General features: G+C 34.6%; 1 protein-coding gene across 2 annotated transcripts in view; it reads left to right on the top strand.

The window, feature by feature from the left end:
* The window catches only part of Pu (GTP cyclohydrolase punch), a 46660-nt gene that overhangs the window by 6961 nt on the left and 17581 nt on the right, over positions 1-22118 (top strand). The window contains exon 1 of one of the 2 annotated variants that reach the window (XM_073077729.1): positions 12659-12790. The exons of the other annotated variant lie outside the window; for it this stretch is intronic. The gene's annotated coding sequence lies outside the window, so the exon portion shown is untranslated. Of the gene's footprint in view, positions 1-12658; positions 12791-22118 lie in introns of those variants that run through there. 2 annotated transcript variants of the gene reach the window in all.

Below are 22118 nucleotides of genomic sequence, written 5' to 3'. Positions count from 1 at the left end.
GTCATTCTTTGACATCTACAACCCAAACGGCTTCACGGACTTTAACATATGAGGTGTCGTTGGACTCATCTAAATTATGATAGTAACCCTATATTTTTATTAGATTAGTCTAAATTGTGTTTATGATATGAACATTTTAAGCTTCAGAGTTTTGTTTTTATAATAATTCTCTACTTTTCCTTTTATAATACCCTTCTGGACGTTTTAGAGCGTAAATCCGTAAATTAATAGGATAATGTATAATATCATCAGAGTACTTTCCACTAAACAAACATTAGTGACGCACTATTAACCACATGACGTCATCGTAGGGATGAAAAGTGGTCCTATTAATCTCCTTGTGACACACCAAAATTGCAAATCATTGATGAACAACACATTCTATAACTACTTAATTAAAACCTGTTGTTCAACCATACTTGTTATAGAAATTTTGAGGATATTTTAGTCATTAAAGCTTATCAATAGCAATAGAAACAAAAGAACATCGTTTGACAAAAAAAAAGATAATGTTGTTTTTGTTAAATTGTGTGTAATTTTTTTCCAAAAAAATATAAAATATGTGTGTTATGTGTGTATTAGAAATTAATTATCACTTCCCGGAGGGTGAAAGTATAGGGAAACTAGCAAACAAAGGTGTCTTCCTAGATGTAGGTAAATTTTGTAAGTTTTGTATATAGTTCTTAAAGGTGTGTGAAGTCTACCACCGCCCTTGAACCGTCCAAACCCTTCCCATTCTGACAAGACCCATGCCCATCAATGGAACAGTAAGAGGCGTGAAGAACACATCGCGAAGAAACATCCTGAGAAATTTTCAAATAAGTTTTTAAAGTCAATTCTACCAATGCGCTTTTACTGAACTATGATCTAAGCCATTCCCACGTTAACAATATCAATACCCAGCAGTGGGACAGTAAGAGTGACTGATTCGTATTTATTGTTTAACCTAACTATTAGGCAGACGTGCTACCTGATGGAAAGTAGTCAACGCCACCTATGACATTTGCAACACCAGAGGAGTCGCCAATACATCGCCGGCTTTGTATGAGAGCTTTTTTTGCACCTTTTGTGAAGAGCCCCATGTCATAGCGCTCCGGGAATACCTCAGAAGCTCATTCCACTGACTGATTATTGCACAGTATCTGTAGCCAATCCGTCTCGCTTCGTTGCCAAGGTTGGCGCATCAATGATCTCGCTTCTTACACTATGTCCATGCTACGAGTGGATCACGGATTGGTCCATATAAATAGTATAGGATTTTTTTTTATATATAGGAGTACCAGACGAGCATGCAGTCCAGCGGATGGTAAGTGGCGACTGACGCCTATTGACAGCTGTAATCAACCCCAGATAGTATTATATTCTTATTCGAGGTCAGACACAAATGCGTTATTACCCCTAAGGACTAAGTTGGAACGCCTCGGATAAGTATGACTCCCTAACCACATCCTTCGAACCTGAACTCAGCAGCGCTTAACACTGTTGTTACTAGGGCAGAAATAGGTATCGCAGTGGAGTCGAACCACAAAGGGTTCTACCACCTTCAAACTCCCTAATAATATTTCATTACAAATATACTTAATAGTTAAATTCATACTGTCATTTTCATGTGAAGCTCGTATAAAATATTTTTAATTTTAATTTTTTTTAACGTGCAAAAAAATCTAATCCGAAAAAATAATCTTAACCATAGTCATCCCAGTAAATTAATTGCTATCTTAAGTACAATCTCTAATTAAAATACTAAGAAAAGGAATAAAATTCAAAGCAATGACCCGCTTTTCATTTATAAAATAAAAAGTTTATTTGTTTCTTCTTCCATTAAAGGATTGGACGAGTAGCGGAGTCACCATATCGTTCTGACACGGGTCCCGGGTTCGATCCCCGGCCAGACAGAAATCTAAATGATGAACTTAGTTTCTGTTTCTGGGTCTGGGTGTTTGTGTATTCGTCTTTGTGTATGTCCATGGCATCATAGTGTGTGGCTATGTGTGTAAACAGCGTTTATTAAAGTATTTTGGTACCGGCATGGTTGTATGCTGTATAGTCCGCGTAAAACTGTTAGTCCGCTCTGAATATAGAAACGAATCGCATCGCCATAGCAAATTGTATGACAACACCTGCTCGCAACAACTTCAGAGCGGACTAGCAGTTTGGCGCGAACTATATTAGTCTGTTAAAACAGATTATGTTTTTTATTGGAATCATTAGTAAAAATGCATTCATTCGTAGAAATGTGATATATTATGGATTAACAGAACAACCAAAAAACGCGGAAAAATACCAGTTTCATGTACGAGGACTCTTTATGTCATTTTTTATTTTAATATTCGTTGCTATAGTGGCCTCAGTAAGACACATTTAAATAATTTAAGTGTATATCTATTACGGGTAAGAGATGTGACAGACAGACAGACAGCGAAGACTTGGTAATAGTTTCCAGTTTTCCGACTGCAGGTGGTAAATTCTTCGAACGTTTGTACGTATGCCTCTTTCTCTCTCTCTTTGCAAATTTATACTGCATTGTGGGAGTGACATCATTATATATTTTTTACATCATCATCAACAAATTATTGTCCCACTGCTGGGCACGGGTCTCCTCTCAGAATGAGAAGGATTAGGCCATAGTCACCTGCGCTGGCCAAGAGCGTATTGGTAGACTTCACATACCTTTGATATTTTTTTTATATAAATCTCCCAGGTATACAGGTTTCCTCACGATGTTTTCCTTCACCATTTTTAGCAAGAACCCTTTTTATAATTGATAAGTTATCCTGTACCCACGGAACCCTAACGTTAATAAACATATATCACCATTACATGACATGTAATCTTCACAAACCGCACATTGGTTAACCAAACTATTAAATATCTAGGTCACAAATTGGTAGATTCGCACCCATTCTACCAAAATGAGACCGTATGATGTTACAGACGATGTGGTTGAAATTTAATAGGTTTAGCCCATAGATTAGTAAAGATACTTCGCCGCCTTGAAATTGAATGAAGCCACAAACGGCTTATTAATAAGTTTTTTTTTTGAATTCTTGACAAATAAAAACATTTTAGGAGAAAATTTACGAATAAATAACTAATACTGCGTAATTTACATAATAATTAAATAATTATTTCAAATATTTTAGGTACATTTCAGCACGGAGACGTGGCAATACTTTTTAAGCAACTATTTCAATTCTCAAAACTGGGTACATTTTCTTGTTAGGAGTGAGTAATCTTTACTAATCTATGGTTTAGCCATGAAACTATAATAAAGTTATTTAGTATTCATGTAATAAAGTTTTTCTTCGACCAGTTTACAACTCTGCCGACAAGAGCGTTCTTTTACTTTTTATGCTAATGCCATAGATAAGTATAGATATCTCACTGCCTTGTAATTAAATGAAGCCATTAAATAGCTTAAACGGCTGACAATTCTGTCAGCCTTTTAATGGCTGTCATGGTGTAATTTACGCGGAACAATGCCGACATGCACAGTTAAGTGTTGCAAAAACACCAAATCGAAGAAAAAGTGCGAAGAAATATCGTTTCATTCGTAAATGATCTAAAAACGATTTTTTTAATGTTTTTTAAACGCGATGTCCATTAGCATCGTCCATGTATCTCTATATTATAAAAAAAACCGTACTCATATATCCTGCCTGGGAATTGAACCCCAGACTCTTAACATAATTATCAAAAACACTTAATCTTCTAATAAAGTTCTAACATATAAACACATGGCCACAAGAGTTCCTTATATAACATACAATAAGCCTTACATAACTCTTATAAAATGTTTTAAAGGAAAATTTTAAGGCTGTATTTTTCCCTCGACAATAGGAACGTGACTTAGAGACTGGTAGAGTCATTAGTCAGATCTGAAGTAGAGCATTAAGTAGAGTATAGAATTACGTCACAAGAGGTACTTAGGGGAAATAAGGCTTTATATAAATAAGGGTGAGTTTAAAGCAAACTTTACGAAGGTTCTATGGCTATTCAGAGTTAAATACAAAAAATTTAAATGCTTTCCAATAATAAAAATAATTATAGTTTAAAAACTAAAAACCACGCTAAAATCACACAAGGAAAATCGTTAATCCTTCCTGACGATTCTGATGAGGAGAATGGGATAAAATTATTAAAATCATGTATTGTCATCGGTTCTTGGTAATTGTTCAAAATTATATATTAATCGGACCTTTCAAAGTAGGTAAAACTGGAGTTCAAAGATTCCGTTACATAAATACAACCCAAGCTAATAAAGGTGTGTTAATAATTGGCCAAATGCGAGTCAAACTCGTACCAAATTTTTATTTATATTTTAATTTTAGTATGTTTTAACATATCAGCCAAAGAAGTATATTAATTGTAAGAAAACACCGAAAATAACGCTTTCTTATATGACAACCCTAATTTATTTTGAAGCTTTTTTATTTCTAATATACATTGTTATAACACTTGCTATAGCCTGCCAAAGAACGGATAAAATCACAAATAGGCGAAGATTCATTTATTCTCCATAAATCTACATTTGTACGCTTAGTACGAGTTTTGACGTTTTTACAAAAATGACTGTTCTTGTATTTGTTTACATAGTTGCCCATACATTTCCAATCAGCGCCCCTAGCGGACTGTAACAGAACTGATTGGAAATGTATTAGAAATACGTAAACAAATACAAAAACAGTCATTTATGTAAAAACTTAAAAACTCATACCAAGGGTACTGTAAATTTTCTTTGATCACAACTAAATATGATCTGTATAAAAATATTATTTTGCCTGCCACGGCCACTATCTGGCACGTTCTATGTCTGTAACCTTAACCCTTGTAAACAAAAAAGGATAAACCATTATTTTGATTTTTCACTCAAAGATTGTATCAATATGTGCTTAATCATTTCCCTTAAAGCAATTAAATAAGGAAGGAAGATACACATATCCTTTTTAAACGGGGGATTTTCTGAAACAGGTACAAAATGTTGTCTTTAAACATACACGGTAATTGCAGCGCTTCACACTATCCGGTCCGATATCGGATCCTAATAAAGTCCTATTCGACTCGTTTTGGAGACTAGCTAAAGGTACGTTGCTACACCTTAGGACTAACGTGAAAGGAATCGTGTTCGCTATACCCTAATACACCCTTCAAACGAGTCAGAGAACCAGCTTTTAAGACTATCTTTATAAACTAAATTGGTATAGCGGTCGTACGAACGAATCTGTAAAATATTACATTGCAAATAAAAAAATGCTTATAATAATTTTAAAAAGTTATTATTATTATTTACCGTTTTGATGCTCCAATTGGTACATTTTATTGAATACTAGCTGACCCGGTAAACTTTGTACCGCCTCAAAATCTATTTATCAAATATATGTCATATAAAATATAGCCTATGTTACTGGTGGATAATGTAGCTTTCGAATGGTGAAAGAATTTTGAAAATCGGTCCAGTAGTTTTTGAGCCTATTCATTACAATTAAACAAACAAACAGAGTTTTCCTCTTTATAATATTAGTATAGATTTGATATCTGACCGAATGATGAGTTGCATAGTGCACAAACTCTCTTAAACTTGCTAACCCGTATGGGTTTTTCATAGGTATAAAGTTAAGATCGAATGTTGTAATTTGACGACTGGGTACTTATAGCGTCAAGATTAGAGATGCGATCTATCGAACCTAAATATCGATATTTTAATAGATATTCATTACGATATTTAAGTACTTGATGCGTTTAGATATCGTAGTCGACACGATATGATACATATGGAAAACCTTGAAATATAGATATCAAAAATTTAACATACAACAACAACAACATATATACAACTAATATTAGAACTAGCTAGCTCTAATATTAGTGTAATATTAGATACGAAAACGAACACTAAGCCGACGAAAAAAATAAACGTTTTATGAATTAAAGATAATAGCTTAGCGAGATTTTTTTATAATTTCAGTATGTCAACATTTAGGCACTTTTTTTCACCCCCTAAACATCGATATTTCTATCGATAATTTTATAAACTCATCCCTAATCAAGACACAAAGACGTACCGTTAGGGTTTTTCAACTTATAAAATTTAACTTTTCCTCTCACGGGGCAACCATGCTTAAATCATTTGCTATCATAATTTTATGTGAAGGTCATTTAGTAATTACTGTTCTTTGTTTATTTACTATGACTTCGTTTTCGCTTGACGTAGTAAATCTGTATCCTTAGTCTCATACTAGTTTTTACGTTTTTACAAAAGTGACTGTTTTTGTATCTGTTAACGTATTTCCCCTACATTTTCAATCAGTTCTGATACAGTCCGCTAGGGGGGCTTGGAAATGTATGAGCAAATACGTAAACAAATACTAAAACAGTCATTCTTGTAAAAACGTAAAAATTCATACTTAGGGTACTGACCATCTTTTGACGATTATCACGTGAGCAACTGGTAGCCTTAGCGATGAACAGAATACAATTATTCAACTTTCTGTCTATCGAGATCGAAATTGACAATTTTTAGAAAAAAATATCTAATATTGATCTTTAATAAGCAAAAATAGGATAAATTGGTTATTAATAACGCATGTTCATCATTTAACCTATCTATTGCTAATAGATTAATCTACACTAATATTATAAAGAGGAAAACTTTGTTTGTTTGTTTGGTTGTAATGAATAGGCTCAAAAGCCGACCGATTTTAAAAAATCTTTTACCATTTGAAATCTACATTATCCACGAGTTACTTAGGCTATATTTTATATGAAATATATTTGACAAATAGATTTTGGGGCGGTACAAAGTTTGCCGGGTCAGCTAGTTATTAATAAAGTAGTTAAAAGTAGCTCACCGCATAGACAATCAACTGTTGACGGATTTATCAAATAAAATCAAACATGCCGCTCATCGGTCGCTCAAACAATAAATTGGTCATCCGGGCGGCAGTGCCTTACGCCTGTTATTTATAATCAATCTATCCATTTTTACTAACAAATGTTTTGACTATTTCTAGCTCGAAATTGTTAAATTTCGATTGGTAGGCAAAACAATGGATTGATTTATTAATAACATACGTTAAACAACTGTTGAGTAGCTCAAGCGATAACTCATTTTGTCACTTGAGCTACTCCTAAGGAACTATCTTTCAAGTGATAGTTGTCAATGTGCGATGTACCTAAAGTGTAATATTGGTACATTTGTCACATTATTCAATACATCGTCCACATATTAAAGTATATGTAAAGATGTAGGTACATTTGCCAAATCATTCAATAAGTACCCAAGGTCACCCAAAACTGCAAACCACATTTCGGTGACGTCAGTCATGCTTTCAAAATTTTTGTTACCGACAGCCAATATTATTTTGAATATTAATAATTTACTTACTTACACAGATGTTTTGTAAATGTCATTATTGTCTTTCCTCGTTTGCTCCATTTGTATACTTGCACCACGAATACGCAGATTTGAACACTGGACCCACGATTGTGTGATCAAGTTTCAACTTATAGGCTATTACTAGCCCTATGCCTAGAATTTAGACGACTCCAACGACATCTCATATATCTGTCAAGTCTGTCAAGTCGTTTGAGCTAAAGGGCATGCCAAAGTATGAGATGAACATACTTACATACATACATACAACGTACAACACATACTTACACACGCTCGAAAGTCATACGAGAGCAACCCTGCCTTATTATTCTAAGGTGTACTAATAAAAATGAAATTATTTTTTTTTTTTTTTTTTTTTTTTTTATAATATAGGAGTAGAAGACGAGCATGCAGTGATGCAGTGAGCATGCACCTGATGGTAAGTGGCTACTGCCACCCATGGACATCTGTAATCAACCTCAGATAGGATTAGATATTCCTACCTGAGGTCGGCCACAGATGCGCCGCTACCCCTGAGGACTAAGCTGGAACGCCTCGGAAAAGTCTGTCTCCCTTACCACACCCTTCAAACCGGAACACAGCAGCGCCTAACACTGCTGTTATTAGGTAGAAATAGGTGTGGCGGTGGTGCCGCCGGAGTCGAACCACAAAGTATTCTACCACCTTCAACAAAGGGTTCTACCACCTTCAAATTAATTAAATGAAATATATTACTTTTTGTATAGGCCTACGGCGGCACTTACAAATTGCCAGTTACAATATTTTTTCTTACACTACCACCAGATCGGAAAGCGACCTCAACTGAGAATCCGGTAATAAACTCAGCGGGTTTGTCTCTTTTCCATAATAATTGTTAATGCCATCATTTTTACATATAAAAAAGAAGAACACTTGAACATGATCTTAATTAACACTTTTGCATATATTTTCAAAATAAACGGAGTCCTTAAAAACCCCGATTGATCCAAGTAGCTTTGAGGGGTTACTACCATCTCTTAACACAGTATTATTTTAATCATATTTTTACTTCTTTTGCAGGAAATTTAACTTTTTAAGCAAAATATGACAATATCAGTTGGTTTAATGGATAAGCGAAAAATTAATAAGGGTTTAAGTTTTTTCAACTGTGTATGACGGAATATTTTACTGTTTTAAGGAGGAAATAAAACTTTCCTGAACTGTGATGGTTTTTAAAAGATGGTGGTATGCCCCCTTGTCTTATTATTGAAGTATACTTATTCACGTTTACTTTTATTTTCAAAAGTACCTTAAAAACCCGGATTGAACCTTAGGGTATTCCCTTAGGGAGTTTACTTTGTATACAGTATGCGTGAGTCATTGAGGCTACCTGGTATTATAAGTTGATACTCTAAGAGCTGGTTGTAAAACCTGTTTAGGACTGAGTGTATGTCGAATAGTATGACTAATACGCCGTGTCCTTATAAAGGGTTTGGTCATTAGCTAATTGTGTTCTAAATTTTTAAAGAACATTTTTATAAGTGTATCTCAAACTGGAAATAATAAATTGTTTTTATCTTATATTATTTATATGTACAAAAAAAAAATAAAAAAAATGTACCTGAATCTAATTACTATACGAACAAAATTACCTAATATTATGTTTTTTATATCATTGATTAGATATGAGAGGAGTTCCAACTTAGCCCTTAGGGCTAGTAATGCATTTGTGGCTAACTTCACGTAAGAGTGTAATCTTACCTGGAGTTGATTACAGATATCAATGGGCAATAGTTGCTACTTACCATCAGGTGGCATTTAAAAAAAAAACAATTTTTCCAGTTTTTTTTTTTACTTGCGTACTTCATTAGATACGCTAAAAAGAAAATTAAAAAAATAATTCTTAAAACTTACATGTCAAGAATATTTGCTACGGGCTCTTAGACTATAATTAATACAAACATAACTGTACATTAATTATTTATAAGTAATTCAAGTTTAAACGGAAGTTGCTAGACGGACCTCGATTTTTATCTGTCTTGAAATAATATCCTATTTGACAAATTAAATCCTGTTTTGGTCTTTGAATGTAATGTAATGTTATTTTTACGAAATGTAATGTAATGTTAACAAGTGAATCAATTTGCTTTTAGTTTTGTCTTGTGGTATGAACGAGTGAAATTTTATAGGATGTGATGCAAAAATCCGCTGCGAATATGCGTATGATGGTATATATTTTAAACCATGCAGTATTTACCACCCTCCCTCCCATATAGGATATATACACAAGTATAAAATAGAAATACCTATATATACACCTATTTCTACCTAATAACGGCAGTGTTAGGCGCTGCTGTGTTCCGGTTTGAAGGGTGTGGTAAGGGAGACAGACTTTTCCGAGGCGTTCCAGCTTAGTCCTCAGGGGTAGCGGCGCATCTGTGGCTGACCTCAGGTAGGAATATCTAATCCTATCTGGGGTTGTCACAGATGTCCATGGGCGGCAGTAGGCACTTACCATCAGGTGGACTGCATGCTCGTCTGCTACTCCTATATTATATAAAAAAAAGAAATACCTATAGATACATCACCAATCACGATACCATGCACCATAGGTAGCACCACCAACACGTATTTCGCTCAAAAATAACGTCATCACGGTTAGAGTCTACGACGGTTAGTCGACGGAAATTTTATGCGACCGTCGGAAAGATTTTAACCGTACCGTATCAAATTGAGGTTCTTTAATGCTCTATTCAACCTCACACCGAAAATAATAATATTCCTGCAATTTACCAAATTAAAGGCGGTAAAGCTATCTATGGTTCGACTCGGCGGCACCACCGCCACACCTATTTGTGCTTAATAACAGCAGTGTTAAGCGCTGCTGTGTTGTAGTTTGAAGGGTGTGGTAAGGAAGACATATTTTCCGAGGCACCCCAGCTTAGTTATGAGGGGTATCTTGGCATCTACTTATTGCAACTCCCTTTAAGGGTTCTATAAAATATGTATCTAATTACTAATAAACAGATATTTTATTGAAACAGCATTTTAATGTTACAAGAACAAGAAAAAAATTAACACAGATTGGACGGACATAATAAATTAGTCACAGCCAATTATGCCAATGAGTTACTATCGACGTAACTAATCTAGATCGTGTAACGCAAACCGCTCTGTAATCATTACATTATTGTATGTAATCATTGTATAGAACAGCGCCATCTATGAACGCACTTAAAAAACAAGACAAGAGACTGTGACAAGAACAATAATTAAAAAAACAAATGTCGATTCGATAAAAATATGGGTTTTTTCGGGCTACAATTTTTGTCATAAGTATGCATAATAAAAATATATTTTCTGTAGCGTTGAGGAACACATTTTGTATAAAAGTTATGCCTAAGAGTTTCGATTTTTTAAAGTGTATAAGGGGTCGTTCAAGTATTACGTAAGCGCTTTTAGGGGGGCGGGGGGTCTTTGCTTTGCTTATTTTGGATGACATGGGGGTAGGGGAATCTAGATGATGATTACGTCATCGGTAGTTTGTTACTTGTTTACACGAATGGCAACCCTCACATTGTCTTTACTTGAAAGCGAAACGCATTTTCGGGGATTCCCGCAAATCATGCATACGTTTAGGAATTTTTAAAATTATAGTTATAATATAAAAAAACAATACATTAATTGAAAAATATTTACGTAAGCATGAGGAGGGGGTAAGAACTTTTCTTACTTTTACTGACAAGGGGGATGGGGGGGGTCAATAATTGTAATAAATCTGCTTACGTAATACTTGAACGGCCCCTAAAGTCAAAATTCAAAAGCTTAGCCAGCAAAGATGAACTGTAACCTATGCCTTAAGTCCAGCAGTGGGAGAGTAATGGATGGAAAATAACTCCCTAAGTTTCATATGATACGTCAACACATTCTCTCAGGTAAGGGAGACATACTTATACTTTCTTAGCAACGCACGTGTGGCCGATCTCATATAGGACTCCAATCCTACCTGAGATTGATTATAGATGTCCATAGGCGGCAATGACCTTACCGTAGACTGCATGAGTTCGCTACTTCTATAAAAAAACAACTTTTTCTAATTCAACCGACGATTCCATGTGTGTTCATATATACAATATTTTTTTGAAACCGTAAAAATGTATATGTGTGTCCATATGTGATATGACGAAATGTTTACTTAAGTTTCATATGACTGTATCGTATCTCTAATGTTTTATCTTATTGTGTATGTGATGGTATTACATCAGAAAACATGTTTAGAAATATTTCCCTCGCAACGTCTTTTTATAATATAGAAGTAGCAGGCGAGTATGCAGCCCACCTGATGCTAAGTGGCTACTGCCGCCCATGGACATCTGTAATCAACCCGACAGGGTTACATATTCCTACCTGAGCTCGGCCACGGATGCGCCGCTACCCCTGACTAAGCTGGAACGCCGCGGAAAAGTGAGATATACCTTACCACAACCTCCAAACCAGAACAAAGCAGCCCCTAACACTGCTGTTATGAGGCAGAAATAGATGTGGCGGTAGAGCCGATTCGAACCACAGATGGCTTTACTACTAGCAAGTGGCTAGTGCCGCCCATGGACATCTGTAATCAACTCCAGATAGGATACATATGTAATCTTTCTTTCGCCTTTAAAATCAGAATATACTGCTGTTAGGTAAATACGTGTAGCAGTGGTGCTTCCGGAGTCAGAGTTTAAGGTGGTAGAACCCTTTGTGGTTCGACTCCGGCGGCACCACCGCCACACCTATTTCTGCCTAATAACAGCAGTGTTACGCGCTACTGTATCCTGGTTTGAAAGGTGTTACCGGAGACATAATTTTCCATACACAAAAAATATACAAAACATTTTGTGTGCAAAAATATTCCATTCTTAACTAACTCGTTTAGGTAAAGTACAGTTTATGGCAGATTAAGAACGCTAACATGAATACAAGAAAAATAAACAGAACCAAGAAATACTAAGAAACTAACCACATGTTAGGAGTTGGTTTTTCAAAGAACGTCAAATGAGAACCTAAATTTTATGGCAACCTGTACCCTTAGTATGAGATTTTACGTTTTACAAAAATTACTGTTGTTTGTATTTGTTTACGTATTTCCCCATACATTTCCAATTAGCGCCCCTAGCGGACTGTATCAGAGAAATGTATGGGCAAACGTAAACAAAAAAGCAGTCGTTTTTAAAAACGTAAAAACTCATACTAAGGGTACTGTGAACGTGAAAAACCCGCGAAACGACATACCCTGTTGACGTTTGTGACGTCGATCGATCCGATTCTACACACGCGCAGTGAGGTCTACAAATATCATCTGTTGCCCGCAAAACACTCAGTCAGCCATTCAAATCGAGCGCGTTCACGCGCTTTCAACATTTATTTTAGCTTTTTAAACCCAACAAATTTCGTTTCGTAAGTTTTTTTCTGTGATGTGCGGATTGTGGCGCGAATCGAGTGTTTTTAAGGCCAATCGGTCACTGATTATTATCGATATACGGAAGTGTTAATTCTCGTTTGACCCCCAGCAGGATAATAAAATTGTTAATATATTTTTTAAATCAAAATGAAAGTGTAAGTACAAGGTCAAGGCTGGAAAACGATAAATTAATCGTAAATGCGAAAGATAGGGCAATAGCTTAAAGCTAAACATAGACTTATCTAGGGTTGCCACCAATAATAATACCTGTACAGTGTCGTACTAGATGATACTATACAAATGATTATACAAAAAATATTGTAGTCATATATTAAAATACAAAACATTTCATATTTTCATCGATTAAAATGTCGTGGCTATCTCCAAAATCGCTTCTTGAGTGTTTCTAACATTTACAAGAGGGTCGGCGAAAAAATATCCTTTAAAACATAGTTTGTACTTATATTATAAAGTATATGATTTTATGAGTCAATGACAAATTAATTAATGTGAAAAATTAACAAAATCTTGATCAATATTAAAGTGAGTTCGGTAAAAAAATGTACATTCTTTTTCAGAAGCACATTTTTTTGGATTTTTTGTAAAAACTACACTATTTATCACTAAAAAAAGGTGACAACCCTATTATTGCATCACATTTCTTAACATTTAACAAGTTTTTTATAACTACATCTTACTTATCTATATTCTTAAGTAATCTGTAGTCAGATTGATTCATTGGCCTTCTGTTTAATTAAACATTTTTACAACCTTGTTCATGAACCGAACCGATTAAAATAATAACTTTATTGTTTTATATTAGCCATTTCGATAAAAATAATTATAAACAATTTTTTATGATTTTCTGGTATAACTTATGTAAATAATATGGGATAACCAACATTTAAGTATATTTTCAGGACATTAAGGGTAAAAAATTTGAAATTGAGAATTTTAAAGACTATTTTAACCTGCTTTTTAAGATTTTACCTTAGGGATAAGGATCCAGCCGTTATGACGTCACGACAAGCTTTTACATAGTTTAATGACGTCACGTCTCATCCTTTTAATACCTTTAACACTAATAAAATTAAAAATTAAAATTAAAGCTGTCGTTTAAATAATTTAAAACTTTCAGTAATAGTTATTTTCTTTTATAAATAACCATAAAACCCAACTAAATCGAAGTTTTTTGAAGTCATATCAAATATATAAGAAATATAAATAAAACAAAATCTTTATCATAAATCTTCAAAGTTCAAAATCTTCCATAGTAACAAAGTGCCAAGTTAAATAATAAAAAAGTATTTTTTTTTAAGTTTTAAATCCTAAAGATCAATGAATAAACATTTCTTAGTTAGCAAAGTGCGAAGTTAAAAAATAAAATAACTAAAATGTTTTTTTTTTAATTTAAAATCCTAAAAATCAATGAGTAATTAGAACAATAACATGTACACTAATTATGATATTATTATATTATTACCTTGTATATAATTTCACGATAAATTAAACCGAAACCTAATTATAATATAACAGAATTTCCTTTTATGTATTTGGTATGTACATACTATCGATTATATTATTCTATATTATATACTAGCGTTTTTATTACGCGATTAGGGCCTTATCAGTATGGGTGGTATTTTAAAATGAATTGTATTCCTTCCTGGTCAAGTAGACCAAATTTTGTTGAAATTTTAAATATATTTCAGATTCGGATGATACAGAAAAATGAACATATATGTATTAAAAAAACCAAGGCTATAAATCAAAAAAAATGATATTGAATTCGAAAAAAATACCATGTTTTTATACGGGACTGAAAAGGAGAAAATACGGTTTTTGAAACACTACTCTAAATTCTAGTTTTAAGAAGTGACCTAGTAAAAATGCGGGAAAATAAAGGAAACATAGTAGAAAAGCTGAAAAATTAATTACAAAGTACTAATTAATTTAAAATTATATACATAAACCTGAATTATTTATTTGTTTTTGTAGATTTAATATAATTTGGATCTTTGTGCAAATTTGACAAAATATTCCAACGGTTATATTTGGTTTGTTTATGGCTTGGATGTAAATTAGTGATGTACCTAACTAACGAATAGTATCGATATATTGATCTCATAATATACATAGTATCAATATTCGAGTAACGATATTCTTACATAAAAAAATGTTTAATGCATAGACAAAAATAAAATATTTTATTTTATTTCAAGTTGGTGTAAAAGCAATAAAATTGTGTTGGAAAAAGATATATAAAGTGATATATATAAATATTAAATATACATTGCAGCTTCATCCAGGGACACACAAAAATGCTCATTTTTCTCCTTTTTATATCCCACTGCTGGGCATAATTTTAAGGCAATGAAATTAAATATCCTAAATCAAAAATATTTACCTAAAAGTGACACCCCTATTTCAACCTTATAACACCAGTGTTAAGCGCTGCTGTGTTTTGGTTTGAAAGGTGTGGTATGAGACATAATCCGACTCCAACTTAGTCTTCAAGGTAGAGTCCGTGCCAAACTGCTAGTCCGCTCCGAATATAGAAACGAGTCGTGTCGCAATAGCAAATTGTAGATATTAGCGGGACGAAGACAGCGCAGGAGACCCACCCCCCCCCCCCCCCTTCCCGTCCGCTCTCGCCCACGGGGACATAGCTGCGTTAGTGTGCCCTTACGTTACGGAGTATATGCTAACTAAACCTGCGCGCAACAACTTCAGAGCGGACTAGAAGTTTGGCGCGGACTATACTATCTATGGCCAATCTCAGATAGTAGTTTAATCCTGTGGGCTTTTTTACACATAGATATAACCACTTATTTTTTATAATATAGCAGTAGCAATCGAGCATGCAGTCCAGCTAATGGTAAGTGGCTTCTGCCGCCCATGGACATCTGTAATCAACCCCAGATAGGATTAGATATTTCTACCTGAGGTCGGCCACAGATGCGCCTCTACCCCTGAGGACTAAGCTGGAACGTCTCGGAAAAGTCTGTCTCCCTTACCACACCCTTCAAACCGGAACACAGCAGCGCCTAACACTGCACTTACTATCAAATAGTTAGCTACTTACTTCTATTTCTAAAATCCAAACTAACATAACTAAAATATTTAGGTTATTTTAGTAACGTTCACAAAGTATGATACGATCGCGAGTTCTGGTTAGTTGTAAAGGACAAGTGAGTGTACAGCAGCAAGGACATTCGGTACTTTAGATCGCTAAGTTAAATTGTATATATTTATATATATATTGGTATCTTCTAAGGTGTACAACTGTACCTGGTTTTTTTTTTTTTGGAAACATGCAATATTTAATACACACAGTAACTTTCACATAGACATAACAAAAATCAGCAGTTTCCACTAATATATGATACATAAAGATTTAAAGATGTAATTGTTTACACGGTTAGGAGTAGGTATATTGAAATAATAAAATATATATACAAGTTAAAAAAGAAAGGAAAAGAGTAAATTGTTACACAATGCAATTTCAAGTTTGTTTCAGTTCCCGCTTGTATACAAGTATTGAGCAATTAAACATGTCCAATTCTTGTAGATGTTTATTATAAAAGTTAGAGGAACGATATCTAAAATTATAAAATCATATTATAACTATCCACGGGAACACTACCGACAAAATAATAACACATATAGTGTTCAGTATTTAGAACTGGTCGAAATACTGATTATAAATAAAAGGAGTAAATTCAAAATTTAAAGGTTGACGTTTCTGTCATAACACACATTGTACATACAGTCGGTATTCAGATTTCGTCACGGGACGTATAATATAATTTATATTTATTACGGGGGTCCTGGGGACCTATTTGGACGTCGCGAGTGTGTGTGCATCACGGTCGATCGGTCGCCGAAGGGAGCACCGCACCACTCTACGGTATTTATACATTTATTCACCTACACTATCGTCACTAGCGCACAAGGGTTCCAAATTATATCTCGGATTAGAAACCAGCGACCTAAAACTCTACATTTTGGTCCTTCGAGCCGGATTCGGGTTTCCGTGCTCGCAAGTATATTCTTATGTGTTGGTTAACAGTAGTGTAGACATCGGCACACGTCCACGTCGTTTGTAAATACTTTGCCGGATTATAAGTATTTACAGCGGCTGGACAACATCAAAAAACGGGTGTACTCTACAATTATTACGTAGGGATACACGTATTTATTTCGGTTACTATTTTATTTATGTACATCGGGTACTACAAGAAACGTCAACGGTTTTAGGCGTTTTTTCGGACTATTATTAGTGTTTCGGTTGGGCTTGTATTGAGCATTCTCCTGTTTCGGGTTGTGTCGGTCGAAGGTGGGAGAACTCTACGTGGTTCGACTCTGGCAGCACCACCGCCACGTCTATTTCTGCCATTACAGCAGTGTTTAGAGCTGCTGTATTTTGGTTTGAAAAAGGTGTGGTAAGGGAGATATACTTAATCGAGGCGTTCCAACTTAGTCCTCAAGAGTAACAGCGCACGTGTGGTCATTTACACCAGGTGGAGGTGGACTGCATGGTCGTTGTCTACTCTATTATTTCGGTCGGTTTTATTTCGGTTTGGATTTTTATTACTGCGGATTATAATTTACATTCGGTAATATTTTGTGCTTTCATATTTGTCAAGTCGGTTGACATATAATTTTGTGACAGCGTTCTATCGGTTTAAATTTAATTTTATTTTTTCTTATTTCAATTTTTTTGAAATGGCTCCTAAATCTAAACAAAGGTTGAATAAATTAAAATACGATTTAGCAATTCATAATTTGGATTCTATTTACGATCTTTCTCAGCGGGAACCTAAATCTGAAATAGATAAAAATAATTTTAAAATACGGTATCATGATTTGGATCGTAATTATGAAGAATTTACTTCGATGTTTTTGGAACTGCAATCAGAATTGGACGATAGTTCTGATGTGGATTATTCGGACGATTATAAAAAATATAATGGAATATATTATGATATCAAGAGGAAGTTTTTAGAAATATCATCTTCGGAGACTGAACATGGTTCGGAGTTCAGGTCAATGGATGAAGGTGACAAGCGGAAGCGGGTGGTTTTACCACGAATACAAATTCCTACATTTTCGGGAAAAATAGAAGAATTTGTTTCATTTATGGATTTATTCAATTCTTTGATATGTGAAGATAATGCTTTATCTGATTCGGAGAAAATGTATTACTTATTAGGTTCATTGGCTGGAGAACCAAAGGTTTTATTGCAACACTTATCTATTTCGGGAGATAATTTTTCGGTTGCTATGGATCTATTGAACAATAGATATAATAATAAAAGATTGTTAGCAGATAAACTATTTTATAATTTGTTTTATATTTCACATGTCACCAAACATTTAAGTTCTATTAAATTATTTTTAAATACATTATTAGAAAATACGAAAGCGCTAGAAAAGATGAATTTTCCGGTTGATCAGTGGACTCATTTATTATTTTACATTAATTTTCAAAAATTAGATAATAGTCTAAAAAAAGGTTTTGAAGAACGGTTTACAGGAAAGGAGTTTCCGGAATTTAAGGATTTAATAAAGTTTTTGGAAAATGAACTTAGGATTTTGGAGTCAAGTGGTGATTCACATCGGACATGTGACACTACTAAAACTCATGAGGCATTTCAGGAAAGTAGGCAGGTAGGCTGCAAATGTTGTAAAAAGGGAATACATCATCTTTCCAAATGTAATAAATTTTTATCTTTAAGGGTGGGTCTTAGGAAAGACTTTATTAAAGAAAATAAACTATGTTTTAGATGTTTTAACTCTCATAAGATAGCGGACTGTCAATCTTCATGGGTTTGCTTTAAGTGTAAGTCACCTAAGCATCATCATCTTATTCACATGGATTTACCTCACTACCAGACAGCATCGAGCAGTGCAAGGTCGGCGGCGACACCTACTGTGACCGGTAACAGTAGGGCACATGCCTCTAATGTTGTCGCGGATAGGGTGGAGGATAATCCATGTACTGCATCTGTTAGCGGATTTAACAGGGCAAATATTACGGTTTCGAATCAAGGTGGTGCTTCGTTGACTTCTAACATGATTGAAGCTAACATGTTTAATCGTACGGTTCTTTTGTCTACGGCCATGGTGCATATTAAGGATGCACATGGTCACTATCAAGAAGCGCGTGCGTTATTAGACAACGGTAGTCAAGGTAGTTTTATTTCGGAGGGTTGTGCCAATAGATTAGGTTTGAGGCGGTTTAATACGAATGCTTCTACAGTCACGGGACTGAGTGGCATACCAGTGGATATTGGTAGAAATGGGGTTAATTTAACGATTCGACCGCGGTTTTCACGTCGACCGTTATTGGTATCTACCGCTACTATTCTAAATAAAATAACTAATCAGTTGCCTAGTTTCAATTTACCTCAAGAGATTTGTAGTCATTACAAAGGATTACCTCTTGCGGATGAATATTTTTACCTTAGTCGAGAGGTTGATATTTTAATCGGTGCGGATTTATTAGGAGAGGTTATGCTCGGGGATATTATTAAAATAAACAATGATTTGCCTTGTGCTATGGAAACTATCTTCGGTTATGTATTGTCCGGGCCTTTTTCATACGCGGTAAAGAATGATAAAGTTGCCCAGAATATTAACGTTTGCCAAACTTTCACGAATATAAAATCGGATAATTTTGTACATAAGGTTAGGGACACTAACGACAATTTTAGTGTCATTGCGGATCCAAGACATTTGGATCATAATATTTATAATAAAAATAATCATCACCGGGATGATACACGGCGATATGCGGTAGGTTCGTCATATTTACCAGATACGTTTACGGTAAATAATTCTTTTTCATCAGTGAGAAAACGGTTCTCTGATATGGAAAAACGACGTGCGGTAAATAAATTTCGGAAAAAGATATTAATTTGATTTAGCGATTTTACGGTTTTATTTTAGTTATATTTTTTATGGCTTTAGTTCTGTTATTATTTTTTTATTGGGAAAGGTCTATTGTTTTCATTGTAGAATATTTTGTTTTTTGGTCAAATGGATTGACACATTTAATGGTTTCATTACCTACGGATAGGGTGAATGCCACGGCGGTATTTCACATTTCAAACGGATTTTGTTTTTCTTTATTTTAAAGATTTTCTTTTATTATTGGGGTTTCGCGGTTAAGGAATCCTAAAGCCTTATGGTGTATATCTTTTTGAGTTTTTGTTTGTTCTTGTGCAAAGGTTGTACAATGAACATTAAGTGTCAACGATTTGACGAAGGAAGCCTTTCTTGTAGCATTAACTACATTTACTTCTCGGCGGAGTCTTTCACATGTCATTCGGTTCGACTGTGGGACAAATTATACAGCTGAAAGAAAACAATAGAGTGAAGAGATGTCAATTGGCGCAAGCTCTTTATCAAAAGATTTTGGAGAAGATGGAGAAGTCAATATCTTTACTCGCTTCAAACTAGAAGTAAATGGATAAAACCTGGAGGATTATTTAAAATTGGAGATTTAGTTTTATTAAAAGAAGAGAACTTGCCTTCTTTAAAAATGGAAATTAGTGTGGATTTTGTGTTACTGCCTGAGAAAGATTGTATTATTCGGATGAACTGAAAACAACATCGGTTATATTTATTCGGCCTATGGTCAAGTTTAGTAGGCTGGCTTCGGAATTGTGTTGTCACAAACTTATTTGTGTTATTCTATGTTTATTATATGTTGGTTGTAAGCTTTTATTTTTCGGATTTAGGTTGATAAAGGCTTGGCCTTTCTCGGGCGGGGGTATGTTCAGTATTTAGAACTGGTCGAAATACTGATTATAAATAAAAGGAGTAAATTCAAAATTTAAAGGTTGACGTTTCTGTCATAACACACATTGTACATACAGTCGGTATTCAGATTTCGTCACGGGACGTATAATATAATTTATATTTATTACGGGGGTCCTGGGGACCTATTTGGACGTCGCGAGTGTGTGTGCATCACGGTCGATCGGTCGCCGAAGGGAGCACCGCACCACTCTACGGTATTTATACATTTATTCACCTACACTATCGTCACTAGCGCACAAGGGTTCCAAATTATATCTCGGATTAGAAACCAGCGACCTAAAACTCTACATATAGTCTGATTCATAATTAGGTGTCGAAAATGTAAACAAAGAAATGTCTCTGTCAAAATTAACAAGAAACACAAACTTTAACAAACTCAACAAAAAACGAAAATTTAACAAATATACACAATTTACCAAACGCGCTATGAAAACGATAATACATTCGAGTTCAATTACAATCACGAAAATAAATAACATCAGCTACGAAACTTAAAAATGACGTCACAAGAGACGTTCTGGGTTCCGATTGTGTTACCATTATCACATTTTAATTTTCTACCATAAACCTTGTTTTGTATTATTATTACTGTATGGAACGAAATTGGGGTGATATAAATATTAGAAAATGTGAATTAATCTTAATTTATTTAGATTATTATTTTATTATTGTTGTATTACTTAAATATCAACAAAAATAAAAACTACCATTTCTAACGTATTTTCTTGATAGGTGAACACCTTTGTTTACATTGTGGACACCTAATTATGAATCAGAGTATAGTTTGTCAGACTATTATATGTGTGAATGTACCTTTTGAGAGAAAAAAAAATAAAAAAATGGTTTACGTTTATACATGTTTTAGAAATTGAAGTATCAACGATGCGATCTTGGTATGTTAGTAGTGTGTCTGAAGAACCCTTAGTGGTTCGACTCCGGCGGCACCAGCGCCACACATATTTCTGCTAGCAGTGTTAAGCGCTGCTGTGTTCTGGTTTGAAGGGTGTGGTAAGGGAGACCTTTTCCGAGACATTCCAGCTTAGTCCTTAGTGGTAGCGGCGGATCTGTGGCCAACCTCAGGTACGAATATTCCTATCTGGGGTTGATTACAGATATCCACGAGCGGCAGTAGCCACTTACCATCAGGTGGATTGCATGCGCGTCTGCTACTCCTATGTTATATAAAAAAAATATTACAAATTAATTATCACATGCAAAACGGTACAGGAAAACATCGTCAGGATTATTCTGAATACCTAAAAAATCTTCAAAAAATGAAAAAGTTCTCAAAGGTATGTGAAGTCTACCAATACGCACTTGGCCAGCGCGGTGGACTACGGCCTAATCCTCATTCTGAGAGGACCCGTGCCCAGCAGTGGGACAGTAATATTAATAATGACAATAAACAAGTTCTTACTTAATTAACCTAACCTAAAGAACGGTTTGTAAACAGTAACAAAAACTAAATAAGGTAATTACATGCAGAACAATCAA

Source organism: Epargyreus clarus, unplaced genomic scaffold (genome assembly GCF_041222505.1).
Source record: "Epargyreus clarus isolate Ecla_fem2 unplaced genomic scaffold, WU_Ecla_fem_2.2 ptg000011l, whole genome shotgun sequence".
Classification (NCBI taxonomy): Eukaryota; Metazoa; Arthropoda; class Insecta; order Lepidoptera; family Hesperiidae; genus Epargyreus; species Epargyreus clarus.
The sequence above is the reverse complement of the archived record's forward strand: the minus strand, read 5'-3'. Positions and strand labels throughout refer to the sequence as shown.